We start from the raw sequence: 20591 nt of genomic DNA, 5'->3' as shown, positions 1-20591 counted from the left end.
CCAGGTACCCCTGTATTAAGATTTTTATTTTTTTGAAGACTTTATTTATTTATTTGAGAGAAAGTGAGCAAGAGACAGAGAGAGAGAGAGAGAGAGAGAGCACTAGTGGGTGGAGGAGCAGAGGGAGAGGGAGAGGGAGAAGCAGACTCCCTACTGAGCAGGCAGCCTGATTTGGGACTTGATCCTAGGATTCCCGGATCATGACCTGAGCCAAAGGCAGACGTTTAACTGACTGAGCCACCCAGGTACCCAGGATTTTTAGATAATAATGTTATTATGACCCTTTTATAAAATAAAATTATTGCCAGTCTTTCTGAAATTCAAGAGCCTATTCTTTGCTCCAGTAAACATAGTTGGCTGAAATTGCTATGAACTATTCTAGTGCAATGCCTAGCATATTAAAAGTGATAGATAAGATTGGACTTTTCCCTTGATGATGCAGGAAGCTACACCTGAAGCTACATATGTTGGGACCAATGTCAAGGTCCTTAATGATCATGGTACAGTAATGTAGAAATAGGTCTGAAGGCTTGAATACATTAGGCCATGTGTGTCTCTGTGTATCCTTTGTATGTTTTGTGTTTCCTCATCTGTGAAATGGGTACGATAACATCTACCTTGAGGGTTTGTGAGAATTATAAATGATAGATTTAAAGGAACCTGTCTGGTGAAGAATTGGCTCTTAATAAATGGTAGCAATTAATGGAATTTCAAAAACTACGTCTCTGGTGTTTGGGCTTCTTGTGATTACGTATGCCTCCTGATAGTGTAATAATAAAAACCCAAACGTTTGGAAAGACTGAATTGATCAAGTTTAGGTTAAATTCTTTATGAGTAATTAACCATCCAGAAGACTCAGAGGAGGGATCCAGGAAAACCATGGCAGGGACAGTCTTATTCAAGGGTTTGTGGGAATGACAGAGACTGGTATTCCAGGAGACCTGTGGCTCAGGTCCATGTAGACTTCTGTTTGAAGTTAAAACCCTCAGAATTATTATAGCATGGTGTCATAATTGTAAGACATTCATTCCCTACTAAAGTCTAACAGCTCCTTTGATCTCCCTGTTCAAGCATGGAAACATCATATTGTATCAACTAAACCTTTTACCAAGTCAACTCTTCTCCATCATCCCTTACCTCAGAAAGGAGTCTTTTAGGAATTAATGACTTTGGGTACTAAAGCATATCGGCAGGGTGGTATACTCACTCATACCAAAAAGTCTGGCATTATCTTTGACCAACTCCCAATGTCAACCTCATCTCATTCCTACCCTGACTCCCTAGGCAAATCCTCAAAATTCCACCTTCAAAATACTCCAGAATTCAACCCCTTCTACCACCATACCACTCTTTGGATCTGTACTCTTTGATAGAGCCAGTTTGATTTAGAAGACGATCTGAAGTCCCTTTGGACATTTACAAGTCTACACAGGATGTGGTCACAGGTCACCGCTCTTGGGACTTTAGCTCATTTTCTTTCCACTTTCTCATTGTGCCCCAGCCATACTTGTCTCACTGCTGCCTCACGGCCTTTGCATTTGCTGATCCATCTACTTATAATGATCTGCATGACCAGGTCCTTCACTTCCTTCTGGTTGTTGCTCAAATACTACATTTTCAGAAAGCCCTCACCCTATTTAAATATATCCTTTCCAGAACTATAACTCTTTCCTATTTTTGACCCCCATAGTACACCATATATTATCAAGTCTTAGGCACCAATGATTATGAGATGCAGTATTTCTGTATATACTATGAGAAAAATTAAAGAAAGAATTAAATTAACATGTACTTGATTGTAAGATACATCCTGATTTCAGAGACATTAGAAGTATGCAAAACAATGTGCATTTTAGGATTAACAAAATACAACTGTACATATTTCAGTTATTTATTTTGCTTGTGGTATGTCTACTTCAACTATGAGATAGGCTTCATTAGGGTAGGGATATCTTTATGATTTTATACTGTTGTTTTCCCCAGCATCTGAATCAGTGCCTGAAACACAGTTAACGTTTAATAAATATTTGTCGAATAAATGAAAGAGAGTAATTTTCCGGGGCATTAGTCCTAATCTTGCCCTCTAAGAGTTCCCTGTATAGTATTAAATGACAAAATAGTGTGCATGTAATAATAAAGTTTTCTTGCATATACCTTGTCATTTTCTCAAAGTAGCTCAACATACATTTTCTCCTTTGCTTATTACCTCCACGTATACTATGGTGGAGAGAAGAGAAGTGCCATGCCCAGGCATGGCTTTGGTCAGACAAGGACTCTATTGTGACTCAGAGATGATCTTTTTCTCCCCTACACTATACATGATTGAAAATTCCTATGGGAAAGAATTAAACTGAATGAATAATGTTGGTGAATTGATTGCTGCATTGATTTACTTGGGCCAGTCTGCCAAAGTAGGCCGATACTGGTGGATTCAGGGGCATGATTGACAGTGGTCAGTTGTTATAAAGTGTTGACCCTTGTGCCTATCACATAAAACTGGCAAGAGAATTGATGAGACGCGGTGGTCATGAAAATCATCCCATGGCCAACAGAAAAATTAAAGCCAGGGCAGGCCTATAGGAAATGTTGGAAGCAGATTGAAAATTAAAAGACAAGAAAAATTAGATAGATGATAGATAGATAGATGATAGAGAACATGTCTACAGGTGTATTTAAAACAAACATGCATATAAATACATGTTATGGTATAAAAGTACACATAAGAAAATAATATTTTTCTATACTTAAACGTTTTTATTTTATTTTAGTTTTTTTCTAAGATTTTGTTTATTTATTTGGCAGAAAGAGAGAGAGAGAGTGGACACAAGCCGGGGGGTAGCAGGCAGAGGGCAGAGGGAGAAGAAGACTCCCCGCTGAGCAGGGAGGCCTATGCGGGGCTCGATCCCAGGACCCTGGGATCATGACCTGAGCCGAAGGCAGACACTTAACTGACTGAGCCACCCAGGTGCCCCTATACTTAAACATTTTTTAAAAAGATTTTGTAAAAGAAAAGAAAAAAGGGGCACCTGGTGGCTCAGATGGTTAAGCGTCTGCCGTCAGCTCAGGTCACGATCTCCAGGTCGTGGGATCAAGCCCCATGTCGGGCTCCCAGCTCAGAGAGGAGTCTGCTTCTCCCCCTCCCTCTGCCTCTACCACTGCTTGTGCCCTCACTGTCTCCCTCTCTCAATTGAATAAATAAAATCTTTTTCAAAAAAAGAAAAAAATGTTAAATAGCTAAATTCCTTATGACTTTTCCCATGCCTGTATTTCCAGCAGTAACAATAATCATTATCAATTGGTTGTTACATACATACTCTAAACCCAGTCCCTACATATGCCCACAATGTTACACAGGTGTTTTGTGTTTAACAAAAATAGTATCCTACTATACATAAATTTTCATAAATTGTCTTAATCACTCAACTGGATCTTCCACAAGAATATATTACAAATTACACTTCTTTTTAAAAGTTAAGTATTATTAAATAGTGTGGATGTATTATGATTAGTTTAGTTAGCCTACATTATTTCACATGTGTGTGTTTCTCCCATTGTGTATAATTCACCAATATTGCATAAATATTCTTTAAATATATGTTTCCCTCTTCATTGTTTTCTTATGACGGTCTCTTTTCATACACATTTCTTAGTTGTGTATTGTATATTTATGTCCTAAGATGGAGGATGAAAAGTACAAAAGGGAGGGGGGCCCGGGTGGCTCAGTTGGCTAGGCATTCGACTCTTGATATCGTCTCAGGTCATGATCTCAGGGTGGCTGGGATGATGCCCTGCTTGAGGCTTTGTGCTCAGTTGGGAGTCTGCTTGAGGATTCTCTCTCTTTCTCTCCCCCTCTACTTCTCTCCCCTTACTCGTGTGTGCTCTCTCTTTCTGTAAAACAAAAGCTAAAGTAGTCAGCAGTAGTAAGTGTATGTTTGACCTGAGAGCAAGCTTGTTTTTTAAAACTATCTTTTATATATTTGCTTGTTTTTACATTGATAAAGCCTATTTCAAAAAATTGAATAGAAAAATCTTAGATTTGGGAAACTCTGAAATGTGAGCCAGTCTGACCTCCCACTTCATGAAGAACCCTTCCCTATACATCTTCATATCTTCTCATTAGCTTCATTCTCTGCCTGACGACCTGTGGCTCCTTCATCTAAATAACTTCACACTTTAAAACTCAGTTTGTGACACTGCTTCCAAGAACCATTCTCTGATTGTCCCAAGGAATTAAGATGTCCCTCTAGTGCCCTGAAAGCACCCTGTGTTTGCATTGATCAGTACATTTTCCAATCACTGTTGTTTAGCTAGCCTACATTATTTCACGTGTGTGTTTCTCCCATTGTGTATAATTCACCAATATTGCATAAATATTGGTGCATATTTATTCATTATTCATATGGTGATTGTGGATGCGTTCCCCTATTTTTTCTGCTAGATTTTAAGTGCCCTCACTGGGAGGAAATCCATTTTCTTCATTCACTTCTGTGTTTCTAAATGCATAAAATGTCTAGAGAAGTACCAACCCTTCTTTTTTTAGTAGAATGAATGAATGAATGAACACGTACATTATCTTTGTCTTCTTTTCTTGGCTAATATGTGTATTTGATATTTTAATAAATGTGTGTGGTGTGTCAGTTCGAGGAGTAGAATGCTGCTTGGAAAGATGGCACTTAACTCTAGATAACACTAACCAATAAGAAAATGTGTTGTGAAAGAAGGAAGAGAGAGGTGGTTATTTTTGCAAGGATAGCTCATTTGCTTCAGTTTATTGATGGAGAGAGGTAACACAGGTTTCATTCTGTTTGCTATTTCTGTGTGAAACCATGCAGCTCATCTCTGCAGTATCTGTCTCATTAAAGAGTTATCTTAAGGAAACAACTCAGCAGCTATCAGAAGAGTGCCAAGATGAGTCATTGATTTGCAATCAGGATGACCAATGCTAATGGATTCACCAATTTCTCAGGTCTTAGAGCTCACCCTCTTGTCACACAGCATAGCACTTTGGCTGCTAGTTTTGAAGTGAGGAATGTCCCTTCACTGGGACCCAAGCTGTCTACCCCTCTGTCACCAGGTTCTAGCCTCTAGGATAAGTTTGTACCTTTCACTCAAATGTGTGTCACTAGAGTTAAGAGTTAAAAGATTCATCTTGATGTTTTCTCTTGATAAACTGTTATGGTAAAGTCATTCTCACGTAAGTAGCTGAGGTTCCATTTATGTGAGAAAATGAACCTATTCTATCAAATGCCGGGTAATTTAACATAATCTGCAACATTAATTATTTCTTGATTATGAAATAGCCAAGAAACCTGAGAAACCGCCTAATCTTACTTCAGTGGAAACTGAACCCCAAAGGGCTAAGAGATTCTCTGTGGTCTCTCCACCAGAATCGGCTAAATCAAGGTTCAAATCTGAGACTGATGCCCTTCCCACTCTACTAGAAAGAGATCCTTTCTTCTTCTCCATTATAATCTGGTCCTGGAGATAAATATGACTGAATGGTGAATAATCAGATGTTCAGTGGTTAGGGCAATTCTTAAAAAAAGCCATCCTGGATCTTTTTTCCCCCTCTTCCTCTATATTTAGAGGCAATGTAGTACAGCCTTTAAGTGTAGAGGTTCTGAAGCCAGACTATACAGGTTAGAATCCAGGATTCATCTCTTAGTAACTAGAGGAATTGAGCATGTGTCCTCAATTTAAAAAAATTACATAGTCATAGCATCTACTTCATGTGGTCACTGAGTTTAAAAAAGTCAGTCATGTACATAGAACAGTGACTGACACAAACTAAGCTTCTACTGAATATTGCCTGTGCTTTTTCATCGGAGTGTGTGGGAATGGAATGGAAACCTCTGCCTTCCTATGTCTCCCTTCATATTTAGAGTGGGCATGAGCTCTCATTTTATTATATATTTCTTGAGTTTTCTGCTCCATCTCCTTTGTCCCAGGATAATCTTAGACCATCTGTAATCTATGATTTGTAAAGTAATTAAGATAGAATGGAATGGAGGCTAAGAGCATGGGTTTGAGTGTCAGTCATATTGCATTTTGGAATGACTGGATCAGCCCATTTGTTGGACAGAACTGCTATCTAAGGGTTTACAGAATGTTTTATGTATCCACATGATATGCATTGTAATGTCACAGAGGACTAAGGGACCCACTTTATAGCAAGGATGGTGTGAAATGGTGTATAAACGTGTATGGAATCCACTCGTGCTTTCATGTACCACACCATCCAGAAACTGCTGGCCTAATAGAGCAGCAGACTGAGCTGTTGAAGAAACAGATGGGGCACCAACTTGGAGATAATATCCTGTGAGGCTAGAGTGTGGTCTTCTGGTACATCACATGTTACTTACATCAACATCCATTATGTGAGGTTGTGTCTCCAGGAGGTAGAATATATGGATCCAAGAAACAATAGGTGGGAGCCAGAAGGACTACCCTTTCCACTATTTCCAGTGATCCACTTCAGGAATTTGTGATCCACACCCGCTTGACACTGTGCTCTTCTGGATTAGAAGTTATGTTTCTCAAAGAGGGAAATGCTTCCACCAGGCAACCAGCAAAAGATCTACTGAACTTTGAGCTAAGACTTCCACTCGGGCATTATGTGCTCTTCTTGCCAAGGGACCAATAGGGAAGAATAAATGCCACAGTCCTGGTAGGGAGACTTGACCTGGACCATGAATGAGTGCTATCACACAGTGGAAGCAAGTGGAAATATGTTAGGCTTCCACTCTAAGTTCTCCCTAGCCCAATATTGATGATACATGGACAAGTGTAGTGACCAGTGCTTTAAAAATGACATGGGAAGTAGAGATACAGATTACTCAAGAGGGAGGGTCTTATTCACCCCACATAGTGAGCCACCATGACCAGCAGAGATGCTACCTATGAGTGAGGGAAACTAGACTGGGTAGTAATGGATGAAGATAATGATAATCGGTTGCAACTTCAGGACCAGTCATAACAGTGGGGACTGAAGTTCATCCTACTACCTCCCTTTTGTGAGTTTTTCCGACAGAAGAGGCCCACCAAAGCCTTGAGTTGTTATGGTACAGGTGGATTTAAGTGACATAAAGGGAAGACTGTCATAAGTTCTGTGTCATGCTGCATTGATGTCTCCTTTAGGACTGATGTAGTGACCCAACTGCAGATTAGGTTGCTGGCTGAAAACTTGCAGTGCTCAGGTGAAGAAGGTTGACTAACCTCAAACCACACCACTTTGCAGGGTACCGCATAACCAATTACTGGTTGTCACTGTGGGATAAAGCCTGGACCTCTCAACCTAACTTGTGATAACTCTAAATGACTATCCTAGCTCCAGAGCTTCTGGTAGGGTTGGCTGAGGCCTTAATTAATACTGTGATGCAGCCCGATTTCCCCTTCCATTCAGTCCCTACTTGTTTTTCTTTTCGCTCCAGGTGTTGACCCTAAGAGCAGTCCCTAAGGTAAACTGTCTGCATGCTAATCTTTATCTCCGAGTTCCTGGGGCCTGTACCAAAGATATGGCCTGATTATACACCTGTATAAGTAGGAAACAAGATAGGCACAAGTCATTCATTTCATTAGTAATTGTAGGAATAAAATTTCATTAACAAAACTGGTCTGCTCATTGAATAAACTATGGCACCTTCACAATGAAATACCACCTATCAAAAAAGAATAAAGAAAGATCTCTGTGAAGTATATGGGGATATTTTATATCTTAAAGAGAAGAAGAAAATAAAGGTGAAGAACAATATATATAATAACCTTTTATATGGAAGAAAAGGAAATAAAAATATGAAAATCATTTACCAATTTTGATGTAATAATTAATAAAATAATAAAGGAAGATGGCTACATACAGAGGATTGGTATGGATAAAAAGATAATAAGACTAGAATTTTCTGAATTTTCAAATAATATAAACCTTTGATACATTTAAACATTTCACAGAGTCAAAAAATAGAGATAAATTTGAGAATACAATAAACCTTAAAATTGAATTCAAATACTGATATAAAAACATAAAGCATTTTGTTTTTGTTTTTTTTTTAAAGATTTTATTCATTTATTTGAGAGAGAGTAGCGGAGGGAGGGAGAGGGAAAAGCAGACTCCCTGCCAAGCAGGGAATCCAACAGAGGGCTCAATCCCAGGACCCTGGGATCATGACCCAAGCTGAAGGCAGCTGCTTAACTGACTGAACCACCAGGAGCCCCTAAACATAACACATGCCAAATTGAAAACATAAACACATAAAAGCAGTAATTATTTCAAGGAACTGTAGAATACAATAGTCTATCCCTAATAAGATATATTCTAAGGGGAGAAAAAGAAAACAATTTAGATTTTACTTAGTGGAATTATTAATAGTAATTTTGATATTGAAACTGTGTATGCTGTAAAATAGAGAAAATAATTAACTGTTCTGATGTCATTAGTAACAATGGGAAAGAATATGCAAAAATAAAATATAAAAGATATTTTGAAAAGCTCTGTAATGTTAATTTTGAATTAGAGATATCGATGAGTTCAGAATTTAAATGTATATAAATATCAAATAAATATATACAGTTGATATATTTGAAATCTGTATATTAAATGATATATATTCTAAATAGTATATTTTAAATATATAAAATTAGTGTAAATATATAAATATTTATTAAATAATATGTGGAATTCAAACATTCCTAATTCAAAATTAATATTAATTTAATAATACTTTTTTATGGGGGAGGGGCAGAAGGAGAGAGAGAATCTTTTTTTTAATTTTTTATTGTTATGTTAGTCACCATACATTATATCATTAGTTTTTGATGTAGTGTTCCATGATTCATTGTTTGCGTATAACACCCAGTGCTCCATGCAGAACGTGCCCTCTTTAATACCCAACACCAGGCTAACCCATCCCCCCACCCCCTTCCCTCTAGAACCCTCAGTTTGTTTTTCAGAGTCCATCATCGGAGAGAGAGAATCTTAAGCAGGGAATTCACTGGGTGTGGAGCTGATTGTGGGTCAATCTCACAACCCTGAGATCATGACTGGAGCTGAAATCAAGAGTCAGACATTTGACTGAGCTATCCAGGTGCCCCAATAATAAATATTTTTAAATTAATATATTAAATTATTCAAATGGATTCAAAATATCACCCCACAGAGTGCTTATTCATTACTAATTGGAATGTGTACCTTTACAATAGAGAGATGCGGCTGTTATCTTGTGGGGGCAGACTCGAAGGTGACCCCCATGATCCTTGCTTCTTGATGTTCATGACCTTGTGTAATTCCCTCTCCTTGAGTGTGGGCAGGATTTGTGACTTGCTTCCTAATAAGCAGAATATAACAAAGGTAATAGAATGTACGTAATTAGGTGTATGTGATTACATTACATAATACTACATAATATCTATCTTGCTAAGAACTTCTTTTCCTTGATGACTTTGAAGTAGCAAATTTCCATGTTTTGAGCTGGCCTATGGAGAAAGCCACATGGCAAGTCACTGAAGGCTGCCTCCAGCCAAAAGCCCCCAAGACCCTAAGGACCTTCAGTCTGACACCCTGCAAGAAGTTTAATGCTTCCAACAACCACATGAGCTTGGAGTAGATCCTTCCCCTGTTGAGCCTCAGATGTGACCATATTCTTGGCCTTTGTCATGATTGCCCCACGTGAGATTCTGAAGAAGACCAAGCTAAGCCATGCCCAGACTCCTGATCCAGAGAAAATATGAGATAATAAATATGCATTGTTTTAATCTGTATTTGTGATAATATTGTTAAATAGCACTACATAACTAATCTATATACCCCTCGACAAAGTGATAAAAGTTAACATCACTAATATTAGCACATTTTAACAATATTTATACCCTGTTTTGATTTCATGTGACATTTCCAGTATCACCTATGAAGTGAGTACTCTTGCCAAGAATATTTAACGCAACACTCATCAAGTCCTTAGATCTAATTTCTAGACTGTAGAAAATACAGATGACAGAATGACAAGGTAAGTGAAACTAAGGAAACATGAGTCCAGAATATTGTACATTCTTCATGTCAGCAGGCCTGAAAATGGAGGTGGCAGAGAGCTAGTCTAGATTAAAATGCTGATAGAGGTAAAAGGGTCAAAATAAAATGTGTAGGGTTTGTTTTGTTCCTGATCTGTACAGCAAATTCAATAAGAATAAAAAAATAAACCGTAGAAAAAAACTTGCTGACAATTGGAGAAATGTAGACATTAACTAGAGATCAGATGATACTAGGAAATGCTTGGAAATATTCTTAGTTTTGATAACATTATTGAAATTATGTGATAAAATGTTCTCATGTGAAGGAAAACAAGACTCTGGTGGGCCTCCTCTACTCTCAGTACTTCACTTTGGTCACCAATGTGTGGGTTTTTCCCACACCAGGCAATTCTGCAACACTAGCTGGGTATCCTACAATTTAACTCAATTCTTACAGTATCTACCTGGAAGCAGAGTCAGCTCCCACAGGTTAGGGGCTTGGTCCTACAAAACTCTTCCCCCTTCCTTCCATTTCAGATTACAGTTACAAATTCTGGTTGTTACCTGTTCTGATTGACTGGCTATAAGTCAGAGTTTCCTACAACTCCCCCCTCAGTTTCAATTAATTTGCTAGAGCGGCTCACAGAATTCAGGAAAATAAGATATAACATAGAAACAGCCAAGTGGAAGGGATGCATAGGGCAAGGTATGTGGGAAGGGGCATGGAGTTTCTGAGCCCTCTCTGGGCATGCCACCCTCTCAGCATTTCTAGGTGTTTGCCAACCCCAGAAGCTCTCAGGACCTTTCATTCAGGACTTTCACAGAGGCTCCATTATATAGGTATGGTTGATTAAATTATTGGCCCTTGGTGATTAATTCCAACTCTATACTCCCTCTCCCCACACTGGAGGTTGGAGGCCACTGAAAATGCCAACTCTCTAATCAAGTGTATGGCTTCTCTGGCAACCAGTTCCCATCCTTAAGGACTTCCTAGAAGTTACCTCATTAACATAAACTCAGGTGTGGTTAAAAGGAGACCATTATGAATAATAGGATGCCCCATTCCCCTTTATTATTCCTGACTGATTTCAGGAATTGGAACAATTTGAAAGCAAAAGACCAAATATTATAACAAAAGATTCTCCCATTGCTTTTATTGCTTAGGGAATTACAAGGGTTTTAGGAGCCTTTGTGCCTGGAATAGGGACAAAGACAAAATAGATATTTCTTATTATAAATCATAATATCACTCCTTGTTATTAGAAAGGGGAAATTAGTAGGCATGAAGTGTCGTGATGATTGAACTTTTTTCAAAAGTTCATCAAAATGGGCATATGTGGGTGTGTGTGGAAAGAGATACACAATGTTAGCCATTGTTGAATATAGATGAGCACATATTTTGCTATACTATTCTATGTGTTAGAAACAAAACTGGGAAAAACATAAGTTGTTGGTATTTAAGCATGTTGTCAGAAGTCCAGTGTGGTACAACACCGTGTCGTTAGCAAGAGGCACTCACTAAAACTGTAAAAAAACAAACCAAAACAAAAACAGAAGTCCGGTACAGCTAGAGGTTTGGACCTACTTCCTTCTTGTATGTAACTTATTCCCTTGGATCAGCTCACAGCCTTTGTAAAGTTATTTTACCTAACTTTTCCAGATTCATCTTTATTGTTTTTACTTCTAAGGCTTAGCAATCATTTTGATGTCTTTATTGTATGTAATTATCAGGGTCCATCTTGTTTCAAAGGGTGAAATACTTAAATCTGCTTTCTTAAAGTTCCAAAAATGCAGCCAAATCTAGCAATTTCATTTATTTTTACTTTGGGCGTTTGTGTACAAAGAAACACCGTTGATAGGGAAGCTAAGACGACCTGTTTAGGGCTACTTGTGTTGTCTAGGTAGGATCATCTTATAATACACCTGGCGAGGATACCTGCCAATTTCTTCTGATAAATGGATTTATGGAAATGCACAGAAAACAAATGACTGTATTAATAAAATGGAAGAAGTTCAGGTAGATTTGAAAATGGGGCCTGGTGAACTACTAATGATTACAGAGATGTGTGCATGTAAAAAATTAAAAAGCTGCCATGTGCCATTAGAAGAGGAGTTTTTCATTCCCACCAAAGTATATTCTCTGTCTCTACCTCTTTCCCTTTCTGTGTCTTCTTTTGTCTCCCTTCCTCCTTTCTTCTCTCTCCTTCCCTCCCCAAACTGGCCTCAAGTTGACATTCTTATCCCAACCCTTAAAGCCTTTTTCCAGAGAAAGTGAAGAAAATGGGTATCTTTGGTTCTGTTTTGTTTGGAGAGGAAACCTGACCTTATCAATTTATTAGTTTGCAGATTGAGAACTGATTATAAAAATCATTTAAAATCGGGCCGGGGCGCCTGGGTGGCTCAGTCAGTTAAGTGTCTGCCTTTAGCTCAGGTCATGATCCCAGGGTCCTGCGATCGAGCTCCGTGTCGGCCTCGCTGCTCAGCGGGGACCCTGCTTCTCCCTCTCCCTCTGTCTGCCTGTCTGCCTAACTTGTGATCTCTCTGTCAAATAAATAAATAAAATCTCAAAAAATAAATAAATGAAATAAAATAAAATCGGGCCAACAAGTCTTATAAACAGAAAAATATTTAATGATAATAAATAAAAATCAGATACTTAAATGTAATGATTTTTCCAAAATTGGACCTTTTAAAATGGACTTTCAAAATGTGAGTGGCCCAGAAGGAAAATGTAAATAATTCTGAATTTTTCAATTTTGGAATGGAAATTATTTGAGGTAAGAGTGTGTGGCAAACTTGGGATAATATGTCTATTTGGGAAAGGGGAAATAAAAATGGACTTCCTTTAATTGGTCTAAAAGGGGATTACTGTAGTATTTTTTAAGATTTTATTTATTTATTTTAGAGAGAGGGAGAGAGAGTGTGTGTGCACAGGCTCGCACAAGGGTGGGGAGGGGCAGAAGGAGAGGGAGAGAGAGCGAGAATCTCCAGCAGACTCCCTGCTGAGCATGGAGCCAGACAGTGGGGCTGGATCTCATGACCCTGAGATCGTGACCTGAGCTGAAATCAAGAGGTCACTGAACCGACTGAGCCACCCAAGTGCCTCAGAAATTACTATAGTATTAACTCAGCTGGAGTCTAGCCCCAGAGTAGTAACTGTTTAGTTCCGCCAGCACCATGAAACCCTCTGACTCGTACAAATATAGGTGCTTTTGTTTTAAAGAGGCATGTCTCTGTGCAAGCAGGCAAGCCTGAGACACATTGATTAAAGTGCTTGCCATCTATTAATAGAATTGCAAATGGGGACAGAAGTGTTTTAACTCAATTATGCCTCGAGACCTAAGGAAGTGGCTCCTATTGATTCTCCCAACTGATACTTCAGGCTTTAGTAAATGGAAAACAAAAACAAAAACAAAAAACAAAAACCGGAAAACAGAACAATAACAACAACAAAAAACACCTTTTTTCTCCACAGTTGGCTTCTTTCATGATTACAGTTTATTAAATGAATGCCTGCTATGTATCAAGGACTTCACATGTATTCTAATAATAATGGGCAGAATTTTAGTAATGTTATAGGTAATAGATTGCTAATAATATAGGTAATATTTTTCCCATTTGACAAATAGGGGAAATGGAAGGTATAATCAATGAATTAACTCAGTATTTCAGCACAGCAAGTGTTGGAGTATATATAAGAGCCAGGCCTATGGACGCCTGGGTGGCTCAGTCAGTTAAGTGTCTGCCTATAGCTCAGGTCACGATCCCAGAGTGCTGGGATGGAGCCCCGCATCGGGCTCCCTGCTCGGTGGGGAGCCTGCTTCTCCCTCTCCCTCTGCCTGCCGCTCCCCCTGATTGTGCACTCTCTCTGTAAAATAAATAAATAAAATCTTAAAAAAAAAAAAAAGAGCCAGGCCTAACCCAAGGATGCCTGCCTGCTTTAAGAGTATACTCTGAGACAATGAGAGCTTTTAACTCTTAGCTATGATACAGGGTTGGTAGTATGAACACATCACAGGTGACAGATGACGTTATTGCTCTGAAGTGTAATAGTCATGACAAGAAGCAAATAAATATTGCAAATGATACTTGCAGTAGAGTAGATAAGGAATTAGAGAAATCTTTTTGGAAGTTGGTATTTTTCCTTGCAAGGCTCTCAAAGAATTCAAGAAAAAGTAACTCAATTTGTGAAATTATAGCATTTTAGAAGTAAAAGGACTTTGAGGAGATGCTAGTTCAGTGGTTCAAAACCTGATATAGTATGATGACTCTTTGTTACAGTCAACTAACCAACTTAATAGAATTTGTACTTTTATTGTACAGTCCTATGGAAGTGTACAATAGGGGGAATTGACCTAAGCGAAGAGGTCGTAGAAGGCTTTCTAAGGGAATTGAACTGACATCTGTACAAATATTTAAAGGCAACTAGCCAAGGTGAGGGACAAGATTGGGAAGACAATTCCAGGCAGATGAACAGAAGGCCTCCATGACAAGGGTGAGTAAGGAACGTCGAAAACAAAGAAAGTACCAAACAACTAATCTACAAAGCTGCCTTTGTAAAACTGAAAAAGTAGTTTAGAGCCTGAACACACGGGGCCTGTGGATCAGGTAAAGAATTTAATGCTTAATCCTAAATGCAATGACAACCCTTCAAAATGTTTTAAGTATGGATGGGACAAGGCTTAATTTGCATTTCAAAATGATCACTCTAGTGAAGGTCAATGATGAGTGGATGGCAGGTACACCTAGGGTAACTGCGAAGAAGTAAAAATATACCAATCATACTGAGGAAAATAACTGAAAATTTCAACAATTTTGAGATATATAATCTATACCAACTAAAATGCACCTGTTTTGAATGCTGTGACAGTGTAGTCAGTATTATAATCAGTCAATATACAGACCATTTCCATCACTCCAAAATTTTCGTTACAATATTTGTCAATCCATTCCTGGCATCTTAGCTTCTTCAACATTCCTTCCTCAATGTTTTATAGTTTTCAGTGTACAGATCTTTTACCTCATTGGTTAAATTTATTCCTAAGTATTTTATCTTTCATGCTATCATAAGTGAGATGGTTTTCTTGATTTCCTTTTTGGATAGGTCATTGTTGATATAAAGAAATGCAACTGATTTTTAAACATTTATTTTGTATCTTGCAACTTTACTGAGTTTGTTTATTGCATCTAACAGTTTTGTGTGTGTGTGTGTAATCTTGAGGGTTTTCTACATACAGGATTATGTCATCTGCAAACACAGATAATTTTACTTCTTCCTTTCCAATTTGGATGCCTTCTGTTTCTCTTCTTGTGTCTGCTTGCTCTTTCTTAAACTTCGGTACTTTTGAATATTGAATAGAAATCATGAGAGTGGACAGCCTTTCCTTGTAGCAGATCTTAGAAGTTTTCAGTTTTTTCCCCATTGATTATGATGTTAGCCCTGGGCTTTTCATAAGTGACCTGTATTGTGTTATTCAATTTATTCACATACAATTGTTTACAATATTTTAATTTCTGAGGGACCCATTATAATGTCTCCTCTTTCATTTCTGATTTTATCAATTTGAGTTGTCTCTCTCTTTTTCCTTTTCCAGCTAAGGGTTTCTTGATTTTACGTTTTTTCAAAAAACTAACTCCTAGTTTTTTAAAAATGTTTTCTCTATTTTTCTATTTTCTATTTAATTATTTATGTTCTGTTCTTTATTATTTCCTTTTTTCTTCTAACTTTGGGTCTAGTTTACTATTTTTTTCTAGTTCCTTGGGGTTGTTGAGATTTTTTCTTTTTTAACATAGATGTTTATTGATATAACCTTCCCTCTTAATGCTGCTTTTGCAGCAACCCTTAAGTTTTGGTAAGTTATTTTTTTTTTTGTTTTTATTTGTCTTGAGATTTTTAAAATTCCCTTTTAATTTTCTATTTGACACAGTAGTTGTTAAAGAGTGTGTTATTTAGTTTCCAAGTATTCTTCCCAGCACCATTTGTTGTAGAGACTGTCCTTTCCCTGTTGTGTATTTTGTAGCACCTTATTGATTATCAGTTGGCAGTATATGCATGGATTTATTTCTGTGCTTTCTATTTGTTCCATTTATTTATATGTCTGCCTTTATGCCAGTTCAATACTATTTTGATTACTGCAGCTTTGTAACATATTTTGAGATCAGAAAATGTGATACCTGCAGCTTTCTTCTTTCTCAGGAATCATTTGGCTATTCATTAATATGTGTTTGTGTGTGTGTGTGTATATGTGCATGTGAGTGTGCATGTGTGTGCGTGTGTGGTTCCATATGAATTTTAGAATTGACTTTTCTATTTCTGTAAAAACATGCCATGGGGATTTTGAAAGAGATTGCACTGAGTCTATAGATTGCCTTGGGTAATATGGGCATTTTAACAATACTGTCTTCCAACCCATGAACATAGGATGTCTTTCCATTTGTTTGTGTCTTCTTTAATTTTTTCATCAGTGCTGTGTAGTTTTCAATATACAAGTTTTTTTTCACCTCCTTAATTAAGTTTATTACTAAATATTTTATTCTTTTTGGTGGTACTGTAAACAGGAAGGTTTTCCTAATTTCCTTTTAGGATAGTTTGTTGGTAATGCAACTGAATTTTTACAGAGATTTTTTATCCTGCAACTTTACTGAATTTATTAATTCTAATAGTTTTTTTTTTAACAGAGTCTTTAGAGTTTTCTATATATAAGATCATATCATCTGCAAACAAGGAAAGTTTTACTTCTTTCTTTCCAATTTGGATGGCTTTTAGTTCTTTTTCTAGTCTAATTGTTCTGGCTAGAATTTCAAGTATTATGTTAAACAGAAGTGTCAAGAGTGGGTATCTTTGTCTTGTTTCTGAGCTCAGAGGAAAAGGTTGTAGTTTTCTACCATTGAGCATAATGTTTGCTGTGGGCTTATCATATGTGGCTTTTATTGTGCTGAGATATATTCCTTCTATACCTAGATTATTGCTCATTGAGAGTTTTTAATCATTAAAGGATATTGAATTTTGCCAAATGATGTTTTTCGCATCTGTTGAGATGATCATATAATTTTTATCCTTCATTCTACTAATGCACTGTAGCACATTAATTGATTTTTGTATTTTGAACCATCCTTGTATCCCGGGGTAAATCTGGATTGATCATGGTGTATGATACTTTTAATATGCTCTTGAATTCAGTTTGCTAGTATTTTCTTGAGGATTTTGCATCCATATGCATCAGGGATATTGGCCTGTAGTTTTCTTGATCTGGCTTTGGTATCAGTGTAATGCTGGCCTTATAAAATGAATTTGGTTAAGTTCAAAAGTACTTATTTATCATTCTTTACAGTAGCCCCCAAATGGAAACTATCAAAAATCCATCAGAAATAGAACGGACAAATACACTGTAGTACGTTCAGACAATTGAATCCCAGACAGTAACTAAAATGAATAAAACATAGGTCACATGACAATGTGGGTGAATTTCCCAAATAACACTCATCAAAAATTCAAACATGCAGCAATTTCTACTGGACAGTTTATTTAATATAAAGTCCAGTGAAGAAGAACTAACCTATAGTCTTCAAGGATACGTGCACATGTGGTATAACATGAGCAAGAGATCAATTACTTTCGATGTCAAGATAGTAGTTTTAGTTGGTGGGTAGCAAGGAACTCTGACTGGGATGGGCTGGGGAATGCTAGTGTTGGTTTCTTCACTGGGTATTGGCTATAAGTGCATTCCATGTATAATAACATGCTGTGGTATAGATTCTCATATTTTTCCGTGCATATGTAATATTTTATAATTGACATTTTTATTTCACAATTTAAAAAGCAAAGTAAATGTAGGAAGGACAGTTAGGAGGCTACTGCTCAATTTTTCAAGGGAGGTAAGATGGGAGGTGGAAGAAGAATTAAAGTAAAAGGGTTTAAGAGATATCAAAAGGCATCTAGAGGGGGTAGCCAATAGCGGGAGTAAATTAAATTTTCTTGTTTCACAGTTCGAGTAGCTAACACTTAGTGTGTATAGGTTTGACGTATAGTTCAAGTTTCTTTTTTTTTCTATGTGGCTACCAAATGACCCTAGCATCATTTATTAAAAAGTATTTAAACTTCACATCAATCCCATGGGGTAGGAGTTATTGCAGTCCTGATTTTATGGGTAACAAACAGAGTCAAAGAGCAGTGAAGCAACTTTCAAAAGAGCAGAATAACCTAATATAGCAACTTCTACTTTCATTTGCAACTAAAGACTAACAGCATTTATTGAATAGCAGTGTTTTGAGCTAAGTGCCTTAAATGCATATTCTCATTTAATCTTCCAACAAACTTGCAGAAGCCAGTCCTACAGTGATCTCCAGTTACACTGGGGGAAGTGAAGTCTTAAAGAGATAAAGAGCAAAATATTTATAAGGAGGGAGCCAGGTCTGGGACACAGATGTATTACTTTCTAAAACCCAGGCTCTAAATTATTAATCTGTACTGCTTTGGCGATATGCTAAAAGTGATCATAGATTTGAAATTATCATTTTTGCTTTTCTATTACAAAGCATTCACAGGGTTTCTTTGAGGGTTTCAACAAAGATAATCCTTGCTTCATATTTCTTCTAAATCACAGAAGGAAGAGATAGGTTGAAAACAATCAAAAAGCCCCAAATTTGTACTATTTCTTTTTTGATGTCAGCTTTTCATTCGCTATCTCTAACTTTGACAGTTATCATCATACCATGGATCTTTAATATTAAATTGATCTAAGTTCTTTTACTTCTGCTTTTTCTCTTTGCTGCAAAATTCTCTATCATGGCTCAAGATGCAAATTCAGAGAGAGCAGTTACCAAGATTTCGCTGTATGCTTCAGCTACAAGATGTTAATATGCACAACTAGACTTTACTATTTTCTATCTCCTATTTTACTGGTTTTGTTCTATCACTCTGCTCCTTTGCCTGTTTTTCTCACAGAATAAATACCTGGCATTCTGATAACTCACTGATCATAATTCTTTATCATTAAATATGTTTTACTTCCCAAGTGACGTTTCTCCTTCTGGAACTCTGACCTTTGAGACCTTGCTGAGTTCATTATTATTGCCAGTAGTGGATACCCAGCCCTCATCAGAATGCTCTGATAGACAACTTCCTTTTTTGCTTGACATCAGACATTTCACTTCCTGACATCTACAATTTTGTGAGAATTTCAGTGACTGCCGCAAGCCTGCATTTTATCCCCACTGATAGCATCAATGAGCAGTATGCAAGAATGCTTCTGTCTGTATCATTAATACATTAATGTGTCTGTTAAAGACATCTTTGTTGGCTATGTTTGACAAGCCAAATTAATTTCATATAATTACTTACACTATAATATTAGATTATTCTTCCTGTAATATTAGGTTACTTTTCCAAGGTGTCCATTTATATACAATATTTGTGTTGCATATGTCCCCTTAATTTATAACTATTTATTTCTTTAGCAAATACTGAGCACCTTGTGATATAGCACGAAAAGTACAAAAATGGAATTATCAATAGGAATAACATAGTAGATGCTCTAAAAACATTTGTTGAATGAATAAGTGAGTGAATGAACACAATAGTAACATAGATATTGAATAATTTCATACCTTGTCAAGAGTTTACCTGACCTTCTCATGGGAGAAATCCAGAAATCCATCAGTTCAGGGATATTGGTTACTGGCACTGATAAGGGAATGGGTACCACTTACCTCTGGTTCTGGACTAAGGAGCAAAGGGAATTATTTTTTATTTTTTTTAAAGATTTTACTTATTTATTTGAGAGAGAATGAGCTGGAGAGAGAGGGAGAGAATCTGAATTAGACAATGCACTGAGCACACAGCCTGATGTTGGGCTCAATCTCACAACTGCGAGATCATGACCTGAGCTAAAACCATGAGGTGGCTGCTTAACCAACTGAGCCATCCAGGCCCCCTAGGAGCAAAGGGAATTACATCTGAACCCTGTTGAGAAAGAATTTCACTGTCTAAGACTGAAGAAATGGAAAGAGGATAAGACAATGAGCAACTTGAAAAATAGAACAGAAAAAAAAGGAAAAAGTCCTGAAATTATCTCATGATGGTAATGTGTGCAGAGAGGGTGTTAGTAGCTGAAGTGGTAGAAGAATAATAACTGCTAATGTTGAAACTAATTTAGACAAAAGCAACAAATTCTACAGCCCTTATAGTTTCCCAGTATCCTTATGTGACATATAACCCTCTTTCTTTGTTTTTATGTTATTACAGAGAGAGTGAGCCATTAGCAAGATGGCTGAAGCTGTAAAGTTTAAAATGTAATTAGACTCAAATAATGGCACACAAAGCATAGTTGATTAGTGCACAATAAGGTGTTGGGCATTACTCATAGTTAAAGCAACAGGCATCAATTCCCATTAATGATTCTTTCCACAAGAGAGCCTAAGCATAGTATTCACTTCTGGGCAATAGGGCAACTGCCTGAGGGTTGACGAAAATGAAATATGGTATCTTCCTACTCTAAAATCTAATCAATAGTCAGGGAGAAGATTTATTCACTATTTATGATACTGCCTCTGGTTGGATTCACTTCTAAACCTACAACATCTAGCCCCTGATC

Source organism: Zalophus californianus, chromosome 11, assembly GCF_009762305.2.
Source record: "Zalophus californianus isolate mZalCal1 chromosome 11, mZalCal1.pri.v2, whole genome shotgun sequence".
Lineage (NCBI taxonomy): Eukaryota > Metazoa > Chordata > Mammalia > Carnivora > Otariidae > Zalophus > Zalophus californianus.
This window is presented reverse-complemented; position numbering follows the sequence as displayed.